Below are 22,386 nucleotides of genomic sequence, written 5' to 3'. Positions count from 1 at the left end.
AAACGATTTGACAAACGACCAAGAATACAGTAATAAACGCTTTAGTAAACGGGTGAAAACGCTGTTATCAACGCTTTGACAAACTTCTGAAAATGCTGTAATAAACGCTTTGGCAAACTGAGCAAAAACCTGTAACAGTACCATAGTCTAGCAAGCGCACTAACACGCGAAATTGTTTATTGTGCAACTCTAAATGTTTAAGTTGTAATGCGCCAGTGAGAAAGATGGGAAACTGAACAAATGACTTGTGGCAAGCGAAAGGACAACTGTTAGTGATTTTTACTGATGATATATACTATGTTTTTTGGCCGTCAAAAATGTGACCTTTGGGTTTAATTTCTGGATTTTAATCTTCTATATCGTTTTCCCCAATATGAGAACTTAAAAAAAAAACTATAGTCAAAACTTATTGGTTCAGGTCAGGTGACCCAGGTAAGCTTTCTCGGGTACGTGCGTCGTAGGTCAAATCCAGTCTCAGGTTGAACCCGAACGTTTATCTTATACTGTTGTTAACGTTAAAGCTGAACGTTTAACTTATACTGTGGTCGATCCGAAACGAAAACTGAACTGACCAACGATTGAAAGAGTTTACGGGAACCCCAAAATTGAGTAAACCTTTACTATAAAGAAAAATGAAGGAGGGCTTAACAGGGTGAAAGGCGTTTGTTTTGATGACAGCAGCCCTTGGAACGTTATCCCGCTTTGCCTACTTTGGAGTGTATGGCGCGGAAACCTTCTCCGGCTTTAAATTCAGTTACCAGGGTTATGGAAGCTTGCGCCTATATAATCACATAATAAAGTTCTACCGTGATATAACTATGCACTGGAAAGAAATAAGTGGTAAAACCCTAAAAGAAAAGGGACTGATTTGGAATCAAGTTATTTGAAACAACCAATTTATTAAAATAAACAACGTTCCTGTGTACGTTTTTCCCAATGTGGAGCTAATACTGAGTTGATCAACGGAATCCTAACACTTGACAGTTTTGTCAATGAATGAAAGGATAGCTTTATTTCATTCAAAGTATTGTTAAATGAATTCAGTATTGACTGTCACTTTCTGCAATACTACAGTACCAAGTGAGCGGATTTAGCAACTTTGGAAGGAAAGATCAATGTAGTGCCAAGGAAAACAACTAATTCTAAATTTCAATAAAAGCTTACTTGCAAAATCATCTCTAGCACCTTGATTGAACCAACAACAGCCTGAGTATCCTTCTACTGCAAGTAAACGATAAACAAAACCAAAATTCAATACACTAAAACCATCAACAACTTTCTTAAAAAGCAACAAAGAAAGTAAAGTTATCAGTCTTGACGGTACAAGAAAATTCAAAACCTCGTTTATAGAAACCCCATGAAATGGAGAAAAAAAAGCATTCCTTACTGTCCCTATTGTATTCTTCTCGTGTGCGATAGCTCTCTCTCTCTCTCTCTCGTCAATAAAATAGAAATAGAAATCATTTACGGTGCGTTCAATAAGTGCTTGTTCAACGACATTTCTTCTCATCAAATTACAACACATTTTTAATACCCCAATGCGCTTGAAAACAAAATATTCTAATCTGCAAAGTAAATTTAGTTTAAGATAAACTGAATTGGAATAGAAAAATATAGATCTGCAATCACAAAAACTCTTGCTGCTTTTGCAAAAAAAAATGTTGCCAAATTGAGAATAGTAGTCTTTTGTATTTGTTTAATGCTAATACTCTTCCTGTAACGTGTGAGGTAGTGATTGCAATGTGCGTAGAAAAAGCAAATTGCAACTGGTGATTGCGAAAAGAAGCTGACACCAAAAGAGAACTTTATCTGTAAGCAATTTAAGCCCGGTTTGCACGACAACCTTTAACGGATAGGGTCTCTTTTCCTTTTCCTTTTCATATAAGGGTACGGGGAGGTAGGGGTGAGGCCGGATAAGGGGATGAGATGTATATCCTTCAAAAAACATGGAATTATCCCCAGTTATTATACGGGATGAAGAGGTCCAAAAGAAACTGAATTTGTATGACGTTGATGAATCAGAGCAATCAAGTTAACCTGTAAGGTTCCTAGAAAGCGCACTCCAAAACTTTAAAACGGGATCAACTCCAAACGAAAAAGAACGTGAATTCTTTAAAACGTTCTTGTTCTTGTTTTTCTTACAAGACAAATACGTAAGTTAACTTTCTAGAGCTCAAACCCGAAAGTCAACCTATAAACCACTTGAAAATTCTTACCGTCGAGTCAATCCCGCCATGGACATGTTGACTACAACCAGACACTCCCGTCAGTTCTGCTTCCATCAAGTTAAGCGGGCAAGCTGTGGCCGGTTCCTATTATGTAGTTTGACCAATTTAGCAGTTTCAGCAAATTCTCCATCCGACAGCACTTTCTCACCACAGTTAACAACTCGTCCCTACACTGTATGCATATCAGAACGCCATGTATCTGCAATAGGAGAAAAGAATGGGTGTAGATTAAAATATCGTTATACAAGTTATTTATGTGCCCTAAACTAACCTAATACATTCTTCATCTGTTTCTAATAATAATAATAATAATAATAACAATAATAATAATAATAAATAAATAATTATCATAATGATAATTACAATACTTATAATTATAATAATTATCATAATTATAATAATTATAATTATAATCATAATAATAATATAATAATAATCATAATAATGTAAATAATTATAATAATTATAATAATTTTTCTAGGGGGGGCAACCTCGTTCCCAGGGCTTCTCCCTCAGGTGGGGGCGGGGCGGTAGGGAAAGCCCCGCCCCCAAATGAGGGAGAAGCCCTGGGAACGAAGTTGCGAGGTGGGGAAGGGGTGTCGTGAATATTCACGACATTCTTGACTGGCCTATTTACCTAAACTAGAAGTACTGTATCAAAAATATGACGCAAACGGCGTGACAAACAGAACAAGCACATTGTTTGAAATTATTTACTCGACATTTCATATGCTCCGACATATACATCCTCAGAAGTGCGGACCGTTAGCTAATTGTTAATTAATTGTTTTGAAATCATTAGTAAGTTATGTTACATTTTAAGAAGTTTAAATTAGTAGTTAACGGTCACTTCTGAGATGTATGTCGAAGCATACGAAACGTCCAGTAAATTATTTCAAATAATGCGCTTGTTTTTAGAGTTGGTGACTGCTGTTTGCGTCTTTTTTTATTATTCTTTGTCCTGCACGGCATTATTGGTTTGTGAACGTCGATTGCCGTTTTCGTCTAAACTAGAAGTACTTCTCTGATTGGATAGGTTGTTGTTGTCATTGTTGTTGGACATGGATAGTTTTCGCTGTTCTTTTCCCTCTGAGGAACATCGCCTTTTTCTTCTCGGCTTGAGTTTGGGGCAAAGAAATCTTTCATATTTCGGGAGATCTTCGACAAGGAAATAGTCTCCTGTGTACGATTAAGGCCTGGATTTTGCGCACTTCTTTTTCATCTTCTCCAGAGTGTTTGTGTTGTGTAGAAAATGCCCTGGACAGACGGTTCCTCTTTCCCGTCAGCGTCCACGACCACGCGTACTTGTTGTTTGCTTCTTTGGTCTCTTTGCGCCTTTTACTCTCTTTTTTGCCATTACTTCTGACAACCACGAGCTGGATTATGGTATGGTATGGTATGGTATGGTATGCTTTATTTAATCCAGATGAGACGCTAGCCCCAACAACAATAAGCTGGTTTCTTTGGAGGTCGAGTCTTTACAATTATATTATATAAAAATGTAACAATCAAGTAAATATGTGTATATTAAACAAGCGATAACAAGCGTACATGTATGGATAAAACTACTTGAATCTACTGAAGAAGCAAAGACTAACAACACTACATTCATTTTCATGTTTGTTACCGCTGTTTGCGTCCTATGTTTTTATTATTCTCTATCTTGCACGGCATTATTGGTTTGTGAACGTACATTGCCGTGTTTGCATGTCTAAACTAGAAGTACTCCTCTCAGAATAAATATATGGCACGGGTTGCTGTTGTTGTTGTTGTCGAACAAGGATAGTTTTCGCTGTTCTATTGCTCCGAGAGGTGTTTTGTCTTTTTCTTCTCGGTTAAGTGTGCGGCAAAGAAATCTTTCATATCTTGGGAGATCTTCCACCGGAAAATAGTGTCCTGTTTACCATTAACGCCTGGATTTGACGCACTTCTCTTTCATCTTCTCCAGCTCGAGTGTTGGTGTTTTGTAGATCATGTCCCTGACAGACGGTTCCTCTTCCTCGTCCACGTCCACTACTTCTTGTACTTGTTGTTTGCTGCTTTGGCCGCTTTGTGACTACTTCTCTGACAGCTGCAAACTTGGTTATCGTTGCTTCGCTCTTCGTGTTCTCCTCTGATGCTTTTTTTATATCGTTTTTGTCTTGTTCCTCTTCTTGCTCATTGTCGTCTGGGAGATGTTTTCTTTCTTCCTAAGCGAGATGCATCATATTGTTTGTCCAAATGCGCTTGTAGAAATCGTCTCGATCTTGTTTTCAGTGGGGTTAAGTTTCCTTGCAGGAGTTTTGCCTTTCTCACACATGTAACTTACTATAGTCTACTAGGGGCGGTAATAAACGCTTTGACAAACGATTACAAATGCAGTAACAAACGCTTTGACAAACGACTAAAAATGCTGTGATAAACGTTTAAAAAGGGACTAAAAGGGCTAGGATATAAACGCTTTGAGAAACGATTAAAAGTGCTGTGATAAGTGCTTTGAAAAATGGACTAAAAAGCCAGCATAAATGCTTTGAGGAACCACTAAAAGTACTGTAATAAACGCATGGACAAAAAGTTCAAAATGCTGTAATAAACGATTTGACAAACGACCAAGAATACAGTAATAAACGCTTTAGTAAACGGGTGAAAACGCTGTTATCAACGCTTTGACAAACTTCTGAAAATGCTGTAATAAACGCTTTGGCAAACTGAGCAAAAACCTGTAACAGTACCATAGTCTAGCAAGCGCACTAACACGCGAAATTGTTTATTGTGCAACTCTAAATGTTTAAGTTGTAATGCGCCAGTGAGAAAGATGGGAAACTGAACAAATGACTTGTGGCAAGCGAAAGGACAACTGTTAGTGATTTTTACCGATGATATATACCCTGTTTTTTGGCCCTCAAAAATGTGACTTTAGGATTTAATTTCTGGATTTTAATCTTCTATATCGTTTGCCCCAATATGAGAACTTAAAAAAAAGAATCTATAGTCAAAACGTATTGGTTCAGGTCAGGTGACCCAGGTAAGCTTTCTCAGGTAGGTGCGTCGTAGGTCAAATCCCGTCTCATGTTTAACCCTAACTTTTTTCTTATACTGTTGTTAACGTTAAAGCTGAACGTTTAACTTATGTTGTAATCGATCCGAAACGAAAACTAAACTGACCAAATTTTATTATAAAGAAAAATGAAGGAGGGCTTAACAGGGTGAAACGATTTTGTTATGATGACAGCAACCCGTGGAACTTTATCTCGCTTTCCCTACTTTGGAGTGTATGGCGCGAAAACCTTCTCTTCAAACTCAATTACCAGGGTTATGGAACCTTGTCCCTAAATCATGATCACATACCCAAGTTCTACCGTGATATAACTATGTACTGGCAAGAAAATAACTGGCAAAGCCCAAAAGAAAAGGGACTGATTTGGAATCAAGTTATTTGCAACAACCAATTTATTAAAATAAACAACGTTCCTGTGTACGTTTTTGCCAATGTGGAACTAATACTGAGTTGATCAACGGAATCCTAACACTTGACAGTTTTGTCAATGAATGAAAGGATAGCTTTATTTCATTCAAAGTATTCTTAAATGAATTCAGTATTGACTGTCACTTTCTGCAATACTACAGTACCAAGTGAGCCGATTTAGCAACTTTGGAAGGAAAGATCAATGTAGTGCCAAGGAAAACAACTAATTCTAAATTTCAATAAAAGCTTACTTGCAAAATCATCTCTAGCACCTTGATTGAACCAACAACAGCCTGAGTATCCTTCTACTGCAAGTAAACGATAAACAAAACCAAAATTCAATACACTAAAACCATGAACAACTTTCTTAAAAAGCAACAAAGGAAGTAAAGTTATCAGTCTTGACGGTACAAGAAAATTCAAAACGTCGTTTATAGAAACTCCATGAAATGGAGAAAAAAAAAGAAATCCTTACTGTCCCCATTGTATTCTTCTCGTGTGCGATAGCTCTCTCTCTCTCTCTCGTCAATAAAATAGGTACACTTTCGGAAATAGAAATCAATTACGGTGTGTTCAATAAGTGCTTGTTCAACCCTCTTTCTTCTCATCAAATTACAACACATTTTCAATACCCCAATGCGCTTGAAAACAATATATTCTAATCTGCAAAGTAAATTTAGTTTAAGATAAACTGAATTGGAATAGAAAAATATAGATCTGCAATCACAAAAACTCTTGCTGCTTTTGCAAAAAAAAATGTTGCCAAATTGAGAATAGTAGTCTTTTGTATTTGTTTAATGCTAATACTCTTCCTGTAACGTGTTAGGTAGTGATTGCAATGTGCGTAGAAAAAGCAAATTGCAACTGGTGATTGCGAAAAGAAGCTGACACCAAAAGAGAACTTTATCTGTAAGCAATTTAAGCCCGGTTTGCACGACAACCTTTAACGGATAGGGTTAGATCCCTTTTCCTTTTCATTTTCATATAAGAGTGTGGGGAGGTAGGGGTGAGGCCGGATAAGGGGATGAGATGTATATCCTTCAAAAAACATGGAATTATCCCCAGTTATTATACGGGATGAAGAGGTCCAAAAGAAACTGAATTTGTATGACGTTGATGAATCAGAGCAATCAAGTTAACCTATAAGGTTCCCAGAAAGCGCACTCCACTTTAAACTTTAAAACGGGGTCAACTCCAAACGAAAAAGAACGTGAATTCTTCAAAACGTTCTTGTTCTTGTTTTTCTTACAAGACAAATACGTAAGTTAACTTTCTAGAGCTCAAACCCGAAAGTCAACCTATAAACCACTTGAAAATTCTTACCGTCGAGTCAATCCCGCCATGGACATGTTGACTACAACCAGACACTCCCGTCAGTTCTGCTTCCATCAAGTTAAGCGGGCAAGCTGTGGGTAACTATTATGTAGTTTCACCAATTTAGCAGTTTCAGCAAATTCTCCATCCGACAGCACTTTCTCACCACAGTTAACAACTCGTCCCTACACTGTATGCATATCAGAACGCCATGTATCTGCAATAGGAGAAAAGAATGGGTGTGGATTAAAATATCGTTATACAAGTTATTTATGTGCCCTAAACTAACCTAATACATTCTTCATCTGTTTCTAATAATAATAATAATAATAACAATAATAATAATAATAATAATAAATAATTATGATAATGATAATGATGATTACAATACTTATAATTCTAATAATTATAATAATTATAATTATAATAATATGATAATATAAATAATTATAATAATTATAATAATTTTTCTAGGGGGGGCAACCTCGTTCCCAGGGCTTCTCCCTCAGGTGGGGGCGGGGCGGTAGGGAAAGCCCCGCCCCCAAATGAGGGAGAAGCCCTGGGAACGAAGTTGCGAGCTGGGGAAGGGGTGTCGTGAATATTCACGACATTCTTGACTGCCTTATTTACCTAAACTAAAAGTACTGTATCAAAAATATGACGCAAACGGCGTGACAAACAGAACAAGCACATTGTTTGAAATTATTTACTCGACATTTCGTATGCTTCGACATACATCCTCAGAAGTGCGGACCGTTAGCTAATTGTTAATTAATTGTTTTGAAACCATTAGTAAGTTATGTTACATTTTAAGAAGGTTAAATTAGTAGTTAACGGTCACTTCTGAGATGTATGTCGAAGCATACGAAACGTCCAGTAAATTGTTTCAAATAATGCGCTTGTTTTTAGAGTTGGTCACTGCTGTTTGCGTCTTTTTTTATTATTCTTTGTCCTGCACGGCATTATTGGTTTGTGAACGTAGATTGCCGTTTTCGTCTAAACTAGAAGTACTTCTCTGATTGGATAGGTTGTTGTTGTCGTTGTTGTTGGACATGGATAGTTTTCGCTGTTCTTTTCCCTCTGAGGAACATCGCCTTTTTCTTCTCGGCTTGAGTTTGGGGCAAAGAAATCTTTCATATTTCGGGAGATCTTCGACAAGGAAATAGTCTCCTGTGTACGATTAAGGCCTGGATTTTGCGCACTTCTTTTTCATCTTCTCCAGAGTGTTTATGTTGTGTAGAAAATGCCATCAACAGACGGTTCCTCTTTCCCGTCAGCGTCCACGACCACTCGTACTTGTTGTTTGCTTCTTTGGTCTTTTTGCGCCTTTTAGTCTCTTTTTTGCCATTACTTCTGACAACCACGAGCTGGATTATGTTATGGTATGGTATACTTTATTTAAATCCAGAAGATACGCTAGCCCCAACAACAATAAGGTGGTTTCTTTCTAGGTTGTGTCTTTACAAATATATTATATAAAAATGTAACAATCAAGTAAATATGTGTATATTAAAAAAGCGATAACAAGTTAACATGTATGGATAAAACTACTTGAATCTGCTGAAGAAGCAAAGACTCACAACACTACTTTTATTACAAAGAAGAAACTTCCTCTTCGGTTTTAAATTAGGAAGCGTCAGATCACTTGCACTATTTCGCAGGTGGTAGTTCGTCTGACTACATTCTCAGGGACGAAGGCAGTTCCTTAGGTTGGGTGCGGGATCATCATTCAATATTGCTACGCACGGAGGTGTCTCTTGCCCAGGGTATCTCAGGATAGGGCCTCAATCAAATCAGAAGAACGAATATCATAACTGGCACTAGTAAGAACTTAAGCAGCACGTGATTGAAATCTCTGATGCTTATCCTTTAATAACTTGCCGCAGTTGTCCCATATACTTCTCTTATATACATTCTTAAGTCAATTCGAAGAAAAAAATGGACTACATGAGGTCTCATCACTCCAATACTCTCATTAGACGTCTTACAGATCATGTCAATATGGCTGTCATATGGCTGTCGTTCCAAGTAAGCTTCTCATCAACATTTGACATTTACGTGTGTCAGTTTGAGAAACAGGTGAGTTGTTTGCCACAACGGGATGTTCGAAACTCATTGCTCAGATTATAAGAAGACCCAATAAGCATGAATTTAGACTTAGCTGGGTGCATTAGGAGTTTGTTTTCTATGAAGTTGAGTTTTAGTCTTCATTTTTTCTAAGAAAAATAATTTCTTTTCTAGTTTCTCGAAAAAAAAAAAAAAATCCGGGAAAATGCCACTAAAGTGCTCGAATAATTCTCAATGCTTTTTCCTCACTAAAATGCTCGAAAAAATGCTAGCATAATGTACAAAAGCCTAGCCTTTGCCTGAGGTTGAAGGTCGCTTCGTAGCGACTAGGAAACAAGCGTGACTACGGTGGGACGGATCAAGAAATGTGTTAAAAAGCCTGTGACATCGCATTTCACCTAAATTCTCATCGTAGCAGTTATGCGGTCTCACCATTCAAAATGCGCGCTTTTGTACCCTCGCAAGGTCGTTAGAGAGGTACTCGGGGAGCGCATGGTGAAAAACTTGCAAGGTGTATTCTAAAACTGGCCTAACACACGTACAGTAAAATTGGACCATATTGGTCTCGGACACACCAGCCCTACCCATTAAGAGAAAATACAGGCACTTATTTGCCTTCTTAACTGTATCACTTATGTGGTTATAACACTTAAGAATGATACTAAAAACCTCGCTTGTCGTCTGACTTTCTCAACCAGGGAGACACCTATATTAACAAATAAAGTCAGTTTACAAATTGATGATAAATCACATTGTTTCTCGTGAACACTACACATTCCGAAAGAGTTTACATCCCAACAGTATGAATGGAAAAACAAGAACCCCTAAAAAATGGAGTAAACCTTTATTAAAAAGAAAAAAAGTGGAGGGGGCTAAAAAGGACGAAAGGATTTTGTTTGATCACGGAAGCCAATGGAAGTTTATCCCGCTATCCCCACTTTCGAATGAGTGGAGGAATCATTCTTTAAATGCAATTATCAGTCTTTTTAAATCCTGACAATCCTTGAGCCTAAATGATCACTTACTCAAGGTCTACCCTTATATAACTACTGATGTATTGCTAAGAAATAAATACTAAAACCTTAGAAGAAAAGAGAATGTTTCTGAATTAAGTTATTTGACTGAACAACCGACTTATTATTTACCAAGAATAATACTAAAATCTTCCCTTTTTGTCCGATTTTCTCAACAGGGAAGGCGCGTTATATATAACGAATGAAATCAGTCTACAAAATCAAGGGTTTGACGGTCACATAGTGTTCACGAGACTCCGAAAGAGTTCACGGGAACCACCGTCAAAACTGAGTAAACCTTTATTATAAAGAAAAATGAAGGAGGGCTTAACAGGGTGAAACCCGTTTTTTGGTGACGGCAGCCCTTGGAGTGTATGGCGCGGAAACCTTCTCTTTAAATTCAATTACCAGAGTTCTGGAACCTTGTCCCTAAATCATGATCACATACCCAAGTTCTACAGTGATATAACTATGTACTGGCAAGAAATAAGTGGTAAAACCGCAAAAGAAAAAGGGAGTGATTTGGAAGCAAGTTGGTTGTTTCTAACCAATTTATTAAAATAAACAACGTTCCTGTGTACGTTTTTCCAAATGAGGAGCTAATACTGAGTTGATCAACGGAATCCAAACACTTGACAGTTTTGTCAATGAAGGAAAGGATAGCCTTATTTCATTCAAAGTATTCTTAAATAAATTCAGTATTGACTGCTACTTTCTGCAATACTACAGAACCAAGTGAGCGGATTTACCAAGTTTGGAAGGAAAGATCAATTTAGTGCCAAGGAAAACAACTAATTTTAAATTTCAATAAAAGCTTACTTGCAAAATCATCTCCAGCACCTTGATTGAACCAACAACAGCCTGAGTATCCTTCTACTGCAAGTAAAAGATAAACAAAGCTAAAATTCAATACACTAAAACCATGAACAACTTTCCTTCTTTCTTCCTTAAAAAGGAACAAAGGAAGTAAAGTTATCAGTCTTTGACGGTACAAGGAAATTCAAAACGTCGTTCATACAAACCCCATGAAATGAAGGAAAAAAAATGAAATCCTTACTGTCCCTATTGTATCATTCTCGTGTGCGATAGCTCTCTCTCTCTCTCTCTCTCTCTTTCTCTGGTCAATACAAGAGGTACACTTTCGGAAATAAAAATCATTTACGGTGTGTTAAATAATTGGTCGGCTTGTCCAACCCTGGCTTCGTTCTCATCAAAATAGAAACCGTTGTCAGTACACTAATAATATTGAAAACAATATATTCTTGATTTGCAAATTACAATTTTGTATTAAGATAAACTGAATTGAAACTGAGAGAAAAATATAGATCTGCAATCACAAAAACTCGTGCTGAATACTCTTCCTGTAACGTTTGATGTAGTGATTGTAATGTGCGTACAAAAAGCAAATTGGAACTGGTGATTGCTAAAAGAAGCTAACACCAAAAGAGAACTTTATCTGTAATCAATTTAAGCTCGGTTTGCACGACAACCTTTAACGGATAGGGTTAGATCCCTTTTTCTTTTCCTTTTCATATAAGAGTGTGGGGAGGTAGGGGTGAGGCCGGATAAGGGGATGAGATGTATATGCTTCAAAAAACATGGAATTATCCCCAGTTATTATACGGGATGAAGAGGTCCAAAAGAAACTGAATTTGTATGACGTTGATGAATCAGAGCAATCAAGTTAACCTATAAGGTTCCCAGAAAGCGCACTCCACATTAAACTTTAAAACGGGATCAACTCCAAACGCAAAAGAACATGAATTCTTTAAAACGTTCTTGTTCTTGTTTTTCTTACAACACAAATACGTAAGTTAACTTTCTAGAGCTCAAAACCGAAAGTTAACCTATAAACCACTTGAAAATTCTTACCGTCGAGTCAATCCCGCCATGGAAATGTTGACTACAACCAGAGAATCCAGCCAGTTCTGCTTCCAACAAGTTAAGCGGGCAAATTGTGGGTTCCTATTATGTAGTTTCAACAGTTAAGCAGTTTCAGCAAATTCTCCATCCGACAGCACTTTCTCACCACAGTTAACAACTCGTCCCTACACTGTATGCATATCAGAACGCCTTGTATCTGCAAAAGGAGAAAAGAATGGGTGTGGATTAATTAAAATAACACTTTCTTCATCTGTTTCTAATAATAATAATAATAATAATGATAAAGATGATGTTGATTATTACAATACTAATAATTATAATAATTATGATAATTATAATAATTATAATAATAATCATAGTTATAATCATAATTATTATTATGATAATAATTATAATTATAATAATTATAATAATTTTTCCTGGGGGGGGCAACCTCGTTCCCAGGGCTTCTCCCTCAGGTGGGGGCGGGGCGGTAGGGAAAGCCCCGCCCCCAAATGAGGGAGAAGCCCTGGGAACAAAGTTGCGAGCTGGGGAAGGGGTGTCGTGAATATTCACGACATTCTTGACTGCCTTATTTACCTAAACTAAAAGTACTGTGTCAAAAATATGACGCAAACGGCGTGACAAACAGAACAAGCACATTGTTTGAAATTACTTACTCGATATTTCGTATGCTTCGACATACATCCTCAGAAGTGCGGACCGTTAGCTAATTGTTAATTAGTTGTTTTGAAATCATTAGTAAGTTATGTTACATTTTAAGAAGTTTAAATTAGTAGTTAACGGTCACTTCTGAGATGTATGTCGAAGCATACGAAACGTCCAGTAAATGATTTCAAACAATGCGCTTCATTTCAAAGTTGGTCACTGCTGTTTGCGTCTTTTTTTATTATTCTTTGTCCTGCACGGCATTATTGGTTTGTGAACGTAGATTGCCGTTTTCGTCTAAACTAGAAGTACTTCTCTGATTGGATAGGTTGTTGTTGTCGTTGGACAAGGATAGTTTTCTCTGTTCTTTTCTCTCTGAGGAACATCGCCTTTTTCTTCTCGGCTTGAGTTGAGGCAAAGAAATCTTTCATATCTCGGGAGATCTTGGACAAGGAAATTGTCTCCTGCGTACGATTAACTCCTGGATTTTGCGCACTTCTTTTTATCTTCTCCAGAGTGTTTGTGTTGTGTAGAAGATGCCCTCGACAGACGGTTCCTCTTTCCCGTCAGCGTCCAAGACCACTCGTACTTGTTGTTTGCTTCTTTGGTCTCTTTGCGCCTTTTACTCTCTTATTTTGCCACTACTTCTGACAGCCACGAGCTGGGTTATGTTATGGTATGGTATACTTTATTTAAATCCAGAAGACACGCTAGCCCCATGGCACGAGTGTATAATAAGCTTCAACTCCTGGGGAACGATCGCTTCCTCTAAAGCCACCACTCTTCTGTGTAATAACAAAGAATTTTACAGATTGTGGTTTGGCTTCTTGCAGCTTCTTCAATTAGTGCGACACACTTTACTGTGGCCACCAATCAGGACGTGTAAATTTGATTGACCATCAAGCCTCTTTGCAAAGATCGCACAGTTGTAAGTTGAACACCATTGCATGGGTTGTTGAGTATTTATTTTACACGTAATTGTCAAATGTGGAAGTTTGTTGGGTGGCCAAGGTAAAGCGTGTTGCACTGTACTATTACATTTTATTAAAAACTGGATCATTTGATAATGCAATTCGAGAGTTTTGATTGGCTAAGCCATCATGGGTTATGAGCCATTATACCATAATCTACAAACACGGCAAGCATATGCGTGATTTTTTGGGCCTTTTTATTTTTATTTTAGTCTAGTTTTCTATATTGTGGTTGCGTTTTCAATAAAACAATTATTCCACTCGCACTTGTTGGATATGAGATGATTATAGCCAACTCGGCGCTACGCGCCTCGTTGGCTATGTATCATCTCATATCCAACGCGCGCTTATGGAATAATTGTTAAAAATATCGGTATCTCCAGAAAACACGTTCAAGAAAAACCCTCCCCTCTCCCCCTCAGGGGCAAAATGACATCTTCAGAAGCAACTGGTATTATAGGGACACAAACCACAGGAATTATCAGGATACGGGATAATTAATGGGATACTCCCTCCCTCCCCCTCTTATAGAGTGGGACCTAAATCCGAAGACAACACACGAATCTGGCATTTTCAAAACTTTCATTCAACCTCTTTGAAATATTTCTGTTTTCGTGCTAATTAAACACTGAGATAACGTAACAATCGAAAGTAAGCTTATTCTCCTTTATTATCGTCCATGGGCAAAACAACTGAGTGCGCAACTTCCCAACTTTAAAAATGTACAAAATCAAGAGGAAAAATCCTGGTTCAAAAATCCTCACCCAAGTGGTCAGAAAAATAACCAAAGTTTATGTAGGCAAAAAAAAAATGGAGGTTAGTGGCACTTTAAGTTGCTTTGATTTCCCAACTTACAATCAGCCACTCCACTAGTTTTCTCAGGTTAGATTTAAAATCCTCCCTACGATCGTGAAGTGTTCCCCAAACCTAGAGCCATCGTTTGTACCCTTTGAGATTGTATTCAGTTTTGTTAAAGGCGTTTACCCTTTCCTCGGCAAAAAAAGGAAGGCACCCATTTCATTTAGCGCTTATCCTATAATCACCACGAGAGGCGCGATCAGAGCCTTATGCCATAAACCTCGACCAGTTAGAAAGCAAGAATATATAATCACCTGAATAATGGTACTATAAAGAATTTTTTCTGCAAACAAATTTCCTGATTTTTCAAGTTATCAACGTTGTTTCGAAGTATCTTAATTGTTCTTAAGTTTTATGTATAGAAACCTCCACCTTAACGAATCTCAACCAAGAAGTAACTTTAAACCAAAGGAACTTATGTGTATCATCAAATTTGATAATAAATTTTCTCGGAAGAAAGCGTTTGCATCCGATCTAAATGAATTTCAGAATCGCTTATTTTTGACTTCAATTTTCCCAGGCTCCTCCATCTTGAATAATTGTGACAAGCGTTACTAATGTTATTAGAAGTTGTATAATACTAAGAGTGTTAAGTGTTATTGACGTCACAATTAAATTAGTTAAGACGGCCGTGCCCAGTAAATTTCAAAGTGGAAAGCGATTCTAATATTCCTTTTTTCCTGATGCAAACACTCTTTAGCAAGCTTCATTAAAAACGCTATTTCCACGGCTTAAATTTATTTCAGGTAGGAATAGAGATTTTAAAGGAAAAGCGGCGGAACCAGTGAGAAAAGTACGCTCTGATACATGTAGTTATCTTCGTCTGACACTTAAAATCACTAAAATATGAATTAGCGACTTCTATATCCGATTATTACGTACTAAAACCCACAGGTCTGCTTGAAAAAAACCGGGCCAAATGACTGAAATAGAGCTATAACCTTTATTTGGATGGCGCGGTCTTAGTTTGAAAGAGCATTCATCACACTAAAAAACCGTCGTCAGTTCGGAAGACAAATCTAATGACATTCAATTCAACTCAGTTCGCCAAATTGTGAAAACCAACTGGAACGATGGAAAGTCTTAGTTGCCTTTGCAGAACTGTAGAAGTGTGAAACGCGCATTTCAGGCAAGATAACCTGCATGGAGATTGTACGATGCAGATATCTGTTTTATCTGATATATTGTAGTAGCACGTGTGTCTTTCGTATTTTCAAGGCTTCGCCGCGAAGTGCTAAATAGAAAAACTCAACTGAACACAACTTAGGAATGTCACTTCCTTAAGATCTTTGAGGGATTTTGACTGGTTCAATACTGTTAGCAATACAGTTTAACCCATCCTGCAGTGAGAATTACCTTGGGCTCGGATGACAAAGCGGCAGTAAGGAATGGTAAAGGAATCACTGCGGTGGCCCATTGGTGTCACGGCACAACCATAAAGATTCACGGCACTAACAAATTTCACGGGACAAACAGAAACCTCACGGAAATGACTCTACACATGCGCGGTTACTAAGTAGCACAAAAATATGGAGGATAGCTCGGTATTATTGTTTTAGAGGCTTTGCTTACCAAGAGATTATTTTTCTGGCTTCTACTAACATTCAAATGACCCTACAAGAAGCACCTTGAAACAACGAATCAAAAGCTACGGGATGGATAAACTTTTTTAAAGTACTCTATGCCATCTCGGAGCTTGAAATGGAGTGTATGTTGCTTTTCTTTTCTGGGCCACTGTAAAAAACGCTTGACGAAGTCAAAGAGCACTGGAACAATCACCAAATTTGCAAGTCTCTGCATAATATCGTGAATGGCAGGCCAGATTCACTTTACTTTCTCCCTGAATAACAAGGGGTTAGCGGGGTTAGAGTCATTGTATTAAAGACAAATTTAACTTGTTTCATTCCCGCAGTTCAAATGTATGTCTTTAATACATTGTCCCTTCAACAAATTTCATTCAATGACATAAATCTCCTACTTACGAACCCCCCCCCCCCCCTCCGCTCCCGTCGGTTACGTGCGCTTCTCACAAACAAAATTGCTTTGGGTGGGGAAGGGGGGGGGGGTATTTTAGGACTTTCATTATTGTCTAACGGACTAAGCTTGAGTAATGACTCAACTACTTTTGTCCAATACTGTGGTCACTAACGCCACAAATCCCCTGTAGTTCAGAGAGATAGTAAAGTGACTCTGGCCTGCCATTCACGATGTCATGCCGAGACTTATAAATTCGGTGATTGTTCTAGTGCTCTTTGACTTCGTCTAAGATTTTTTACAGTGGCCTGGAAAAGCAAAACCACAGACACTTCTTTTCAAGCTCCGAAACGAGTTTTTCCACCCCGTAGCTTTTGATTCGTCGTTTTAAGGTGCTTACAATCATTTGACTGTTATAGTTTTTTAGAAGAAGCCAGAAAAATAATTTTTTTGTACTAAAAGTCTTTAAAACAAAACTGAGCTGTTCTTCACATTTTCGTGCCACTGAGGAACCGCACATGTGTAGAGTCATTTCCGAGTTTTCGTTTGTGCCGTGAAGTTTTTGTTTCGGCCGTAACACCTATGGGCCACCATAATTACACCACGCAGCGGCCGTAAAATATTTTATTTACACTCATTAGGCTATAAGTAGTTAATTAATTAATTGAGGGAGCCTATCTCTTAGAAGCCCAGTGGTTTCCTTTGGGCTTAGCTATTTAAATATTTTAAATACTATGCTCTGTAATGAGGCAAAACAATTAACTTAACTCTTCATGTACTTCGAGTTGGAAGAAACAGGGGCGACGTCAAAACCCAATATAATAAGGTTAATCAAAAACATAAAACAAACAGTGGCTACAAACATGATACAAAGATGTATGTTGTAGCATACGAAACGTCGAGCCAAACTTAAAATGCGCTTTATCATTATGTTTGTAGCCGTTGTTTGTTTTATGTTTTTGGTTAAGTTGAAATGGCCAAAAAGCAAGAATATTTATGATAATAAGGTTAAGTTAACATAAAGGTTTCCAGAATTTCAAAACATGATCAGCTCCAAACGAGGAAGAACATGAATTCATCAGAAGTTTGAACTTGTTCTTTCTATAGGACAATTACGTAAGTTAACTTCCAGAGATCGAAACTGACAACGTATAAACCATTTGAAAATTCTTACCGTCAAGTCAATCTGCCGTGAGTGTGTTTACTGCAACAAGAGACGGACCAAGTACTTCACTTCAGCCAGTTCTTCTTACTACAACTTAAAAGCTGGCAGAGTTGTTCATATTGCTGTGGGTTCCCATGAGGTAGTTTCACAAGTTCAGCAGGCTTTAAAACAGCAATTTATCCCTCCGACGACCACAGTGAACTCGTCCCTACACTGTATGCACATGGCAGAACGACTTGTAACTGCAAAAGGAGACGAGAATGGGTGTGGATTTAAAAATCATCATACGCGGCTCCTGATTAAACATATCATTTTAGCACAAATGTGTCAAAAAAGCAAGACACTTTTTCATTGGTTCAACCTGTCCCGAGGTACAAAGGAATCCTTAATTATGCGCATCGTCCAAAGTAAGGTGCCAAAAAACAAGTCTATTCACTTTTGGCAATAAATTATGCAACAATATTAATCGAAGTAAGAAGAAACATTTTGCATACTGTGAACACTGACCAGAGAAATTTCTTCAAGAAATAAACATTTAATCCAAAAGAACCCGTGTATTCTTCATTTTGCGAATTGTGATAAATAAAAGGATACGTAAAAATGGAAAAGAGGAAAATTTTAAGTGTTTCAGAGCCAACGCAATATATTTACGACTATCGCACCATGTAAACTTACAAAACGTCCACAATTTTAAAACATTTCAGCTCTTCTCATTCCACAAAAACTACATCCGACTATTTGAACCTCATCAAAAGCAAGATTCATAACACAAGTATGAGGGCGTTAGGTTGTTTATAAAGAATACAAAATTTGAAGCATCCCAACGAGCTTCAAGACAGGAAAAAGTAATGTACAAAGGATGAATCAAACATGAAACATTGTCGTGAACGAAACCTTTGTCCTTTTACAGGAGTGATCTGAATTCGGTTAGTTGTTCAACGCAAAGTTAACCCGACTTTCCTTACGCAAAAGGTGAATTGATGTAAGGTAGTTTAAATCCGAAGGAAGATTGAGGTTGGCACTTTTGTTCTAATGAATGACTAACACTCAAAATGGATTATTGCTTTACTCACCCACTGACTCCGCAATCAGACGTAGAGAACGCAAACTGAGAGAAAACCCGTTGGATCATCGCTTTGAGTTATTTCTTATTTCGGGTCCAGACTATTCGCAGATTATCCTGCATCCTAATGAGAATTTTTTAGCTGCGTGAAGGTTTTGGTTGAGAGAAGCAAAACCCCTGAGGGACAGGTGGGCCCACCCCCCAGGCCAGGAGACACATATCAAATACCCCCTCGTTTACATCTGAACAGCGCGTCTATCCATGTGGCCACAGGCAAGCGAGCACCAAATACAAGCTAAATTTAGATAGTGAATTGTTATTTCCGTTTACCAACACAAAAAGGGGCTGACTTACTTCCAGTTAACACAGGAAGTCAGAAGAGAAAGTCTATTCACATCTACCACTTACAGGTTTCTTATTCAGTGAGCCACAGAGGTTGGATGAGAAATGAAGGCAGAATTTAGATAGTGGATTGTTATTTCCGGTTAGCTACGCAAAAGGGGGCAGGTTAACAACGGCCAGAAGTAGGTCAGAACTGCGGAATGGACATAAAATGGCAGTTAAAAAAGATAATTGTAGTAGACAAGCAACTAAGGCAAGCAGTTGCAAGCAAGCCGGAAAATATATGAATGAAGGGAAAAAATGAGGTTTGGAGTCAAGTTAAGACACTTCTTACTCCGTGAGCCGCAGGGGATGGAATATGAGATAGATGCAAAATTAAGATATATAAAAATTTGAATCAATTAATTAATAATGATAAGGCATGGCCTAAACTGTGTGACTTGGAAAGATATTCACGGTTAGGCAAGCATCTTAGGCAGTTTTAAGCAAGACTGACAGAAATATGAACGGGCCGAAAAATATCCATTGTTTATGCTCCATTTTTATACGTTCCTTTCTCAGTGCGCCACAGAGGGCTAGTCAAGATACACAGGCAACAATTTAGATAGATAAGAGTGTGAAATTAATTAATTAAAAGCGCAGACTTACTTCCGGTTCCGGCTAGAGGGATAAGGCAGAGCTCTTGCATCATAGGGAGCAAACTAATTTCGATTTAAAATTGGCTTAATGTAGGTGAGAACTGTGAAATGGACTTGCAATGGGAGTTAAAAAGAAGACAAAATGGCAGATACAAAGATTATGGAGAGCAGGGCTGGCGGAGGGGTGAGAGCACTCGCCTTTCAACAATGTGGCCAGCTGGGGCCCGTTTCTCGAAAGTCCCGAAAACTTTTCGGGCCCGAAAAGCCATTTTTGAAAGTGCCAGCCGCTTGATTTGGAAAGCCGATCTTTTGACATGTTTTCAAGGTAACAAAAAGAAAAGTGACTGTGAAGTTTGACGACTTAAATCCTCTCCTTTCTTGAGATACAAAGGGAATTGTGACACCCGAAAATGGCCCGTAAAGTTTCGGGACTTTCGAGAAACAGGCCCCTGGGCTTGGGTTTGTTAGTTCTCTACTCTACTCCAAGAGGTTTTTCCCTCGGCTACTCCCGTTTTCCCCTCTCCTCAAAAACCAAAAAACCATTTGATCTGATTTGCTCTGATTTCACTTAGTTTGTAGTCTCCTCAGCTAAATAACCTTGTAACTTCAATAAAGTTATTATAATTATTATTATTATTATTATTATTATTATTAGTAGTAGTAGTAGTAGTAGTAGTAGTAGTAGTAGTAGTAGTAGTAGTAGTAGTAGTAGTAGCATCGTAATTAGACGAGCAACTTTATTTATTAAAAACTGAACTACGGAGATCGGATTTCCAGCATTTTCATTGGCTCGCCGGACACATATTCCTGCTGTACCTAATATGGTCAGGAAATGCGTCAGCAGTAAAGAGAGCTGAGTTGTTGATCCTGGAGTTACTAATAAAACAATTATTCCACTCGGGCTTGCTGGATATAGAGCAGTTTTCAATTGAGTGTCGAAAGTAATTAGCGAATTACTTTGGTTTTGCATTACTTCACTCAGTGATTGGTTTAAAGTTCTCGCGCCACTTTTTCAACCAATCAGATGTGAAACCAAAACCAATCGTGGCTCGCGTGTGCACATTTTCCCGCGCTTTATGTTGGCTACGTGTAATTACTTCGAGTTTTGATTGGTTTACTGGGTTGTCTCCGTCCATTTTGATTGGCCAAAGTAATAACTTTGGTTTTTGGTTTTACGACAGTCATTTGAAAACCGCTCTAAAATAATTAAAACCAGGTATGCTCCTCGTTAGTTATCTATCACTTCATATCCAGCGGGTGAAGCTATATCGAAGGCGTTGATCGAGTATCCAGCACACGGGTTTATGGGACATAAACGCGAGTGCTCGATTCTCGATCAACGCATTCGATATAGCTTCACCCATATTCAGCGCGTACTCGTAGAATAATTGTTTAAAAACCTATATATAAGAACACTGATTTCAGGTTTCAGGCTGATTGTGTACTACGACCAAAAAAAAAATTGTTTTTCCTTTGGATTTCAAAACTATGTTAACTAAACACTAACTCACCCAAGTTTTAAGTTCTGATTTTATAAAGACACCTGTTTATTTTTGCTGGAGTTTTCTAATTTATTGGTCCGCCATTACTAACTTTAAAATCTTGAGAGAGCTGGGTTGAGGAGAAAATGACATCAAACACTCACTAGTTAAAGAATGCAATGCGTGTGTACGTGGCCTAATTAATATGCAGCACGGGAGTTTCGGGCTTTCAGACTTTTCAACCCGTGTTTTGCATATATAATAAATTGCGTTTACACGCTGAAATTTTAAGCTAGTGAGTAAATGACGTCATTTTCTCTAGATCCAACCCTCTGAGGTCCAATCGGCCAGTTTTGAAAGTGAGTAATGGCGGACCATGAAATCCAAAACTTACACTCAAAATAAACAGCCTTTGGATAAAACTCAAAGCTCAAAATTTTGCCAGTTAGGTGTTAAGCGAACATGCTTTCAAAATCTGAAGAAAAAAAGGAAATGATTTTTTGATCATAGTACCACTTTAAGGGGTGCTTAGTAAGAAATCAGCCTGAAAGTGTTCTTAAAACGTTCTTACAATTGGTTTCACAAATACTTCAAATTGTACATTACTAGAGGTATAATTGACATACAAAACTTTTAAAAATATATTTCAAAGTTTGTAATGGTCCTGAACACCATATTGCTCTGATCACTTGTACTGTACTGTACTTTTTCCTTATCCAAATGCCCTTTCCCTTTATATTAAGAACATGTTTTATTTATCAGGCTGAATTTGCTCTTATTTAAATGGTGCTTCATTGGCCAAATTTCCGTCTGATGTTCTTAATCCACTTGTTCTTACATGCAGGTGTTTATAACAGGGCTGAATAACGTCTGCGCATGTGCTAGCTGTCATGGCGCGATCGATTGCGTGCGGCCTAAGTACCACAACAATCCTTATGAAAATGGCGGCGTTTTCGAAAATTCTCGTGTAGACCCCGGTGTTTTGTAAAAAAGGAGCGTTTAACTGAAAACGGGAGCTTGACGTTTTCAGAAGAGGTCCGTCGAAAATAGGTCTTTCCACACCGTTTTGTACAAAAGGGTTTAAAGTATGTACAAAAGGTGAAAAAAGTGCGGAAACCCGATAGTTTTTTGCGCGAACTTTATCGATTGTCCATCGGAGAGATAAGTTACGTGGGGTTGATATGGGTTAGGTTTACTTTGTTGTTGCTGGGGTGTTATAGAAAGCCCACGGACCGGATTTGTGGGTTTGTAAAGCGAACAAGAACTGGGGAAGTATGCCAAGGTCCCCTGAGGCG

General features: G+C 38.0%; 1 long non-coding RNA gene across 1 annotated transcript; it reads right to left on the bottom strand.

The window, feature by feature from the left end:
• Positions 1-13,250: 13,250 nt before the first annotated feature.
• LOC138033590 (uncharacterized) lies at positions 13,251-18,689 on the bottom strand. The gene is made up of 3 exons (XR_011128629.1): positions 18,641-18,689; positions 17,577-17,809; positions 13,251-13,384 (listed from the first exon to the last, which is right to left on the bottom strand). It is a non-coding gene; the product is annotated as an uncharacterized lncRNA (long non-coding RNA).
• Positions 18,690-22,386: the final 3,697 nt, after the last annotated feature.

This window comes from Montipora capricornis, chromosome 14, assembly GCF_036669925.1.
Source record: "Montipora capricornis isolate CH-2021 chromosome 14, ASM3666992v2, whole genome shotgun sequence".
Taxonomy (NCBI): domain Eukaryota; kingdom Metazoa; phylum Cnidaria; class Anthozoa; order Scleractinia; family Acroporidae; genus Montipora; species Montipora capricornis.
This window is presented reverse-complemented; position numbering and strand designations above follow the sequence as displayed.